The sequence below is a fragment of the Psammomys obesus genome, unplaced genomic scaffold (genome assembly GCF_907164565.1).
Source record: "Psammomys obesus unplaced genomic scaffold, mPsaObe1.curated_primary_1811, whole genome shotgun sequence".
In the NCBI taxonomy this organism is placed as follows: Eukaryota; Metazoa; Chordata; class Mammalia; order Rodentia; family Muridae; genus Psammomys; species Psammomys obesus.
This window is the reverse complement of record NW_026591497.1, coordinates 2,192,460-2,193,541: the sequence shown is the minus strand read 5'-3', so window position 1 is coordinate 2,193,541 and position 1,082 is coordinate 2,192,460. Positions and strand designations below refer to the sequence as shown.

General features: G+C 42.0%; 1 pseudogene; it reads left to right on the top strand.

Annotated features, from left to right (window-relative positions):
• Positions 1–290: 290 nt before the first annotated feature.
• On the top strand, positions 291–633 carry LOC129679289 (60S ribosomal protein L34-like; annotated as a pseudogene).
• Positions 634–1,082: the final 449 nt, after the last annotated feature.

Below are 1,082 nucleotides of genomic sequence, written 5' to 3'. Positions count from 1 at the left end.
TGACTCTGGCCGTCCTGTGGGCTTTTGAAACTCAAAGCTTACTGCCAGTGACATACTTCCTCCAGCAGGACCACACCCCCTATCCTACTCAACATTCCACCAATTAATGGCTACACATTCAAGTATAAGAGCTTAGAGTGGCCATTGTTATCCAAACCAGCACAGAGGACTTCTCATTTCTGGTACTGAGGTTTTTGTTATGTGATTTTGGGCTCTGCCAGTCCATATGAGAAAAGTTCATTAAAGCTATATATATTCTTCAGGGAACAGTGCTTAGAAAGGCACCCACAATGGTCCAGAGTTTGACATACCATCATAGGCTCTCCTGCAGTACAGACTCTGACAAAACTAGGCTTTCTCAAAGCCCTGGCAACAGGGTTGTTTACCTATATACCAAGAAGGTTGGGAAAGCACCTAAATCTGCATGTAGTATGTGCTCAGGCAGACTTTGAGGGGTTTTGCTGTGAGGTTTCAAGTCCTTATAAGACAAGAAAGCACGTCAGCAGGGCTTATCGTGATTCCATGTGTGCCAAGTGTGTGTGTGACAGGATCAAGCGGGCTTTCCTTATTGAGGAGCAGAAAATCGTTGTCAAAGTGTTGAAGGTACAAGCACAGAGTCAGAAGGCAAAATAAATATGCAGCTCTTTTTAAGTCATAAAAGTCAAGGCTTGGTCTATGGGAAAAATATATATGTATACTAAATTACACAAATTATAGGGTTTTTAAGGTAACTAATAGTATGATTCCTTATGACTTTTTGCCATCCATATTGCCATTTTACCTCCCTCCCTCCTTCTACTATATTTGCCTTCCATGCCCCTTATCATGTTACCTGTATTTTTTCATTTCCCTTTACCCTCTTCCCACCTTCTTATGTATTTACCTTCCTAAGGATTCCCCACTTTCCCATTTTCCTAATCCGGTTGCTTATACTCTAATTATTTTCCTCTCTGTTACTCCCCAACTCTCAATCCTAACAGTGGTCCAGTTTTACTTTCCAGCTTTCCACCACTCACATCTACAGATCTGGAGTTAGGAGCCTCCCATAAAAGAGAACATGTGACGTGTGTCTTTCTGGGTCT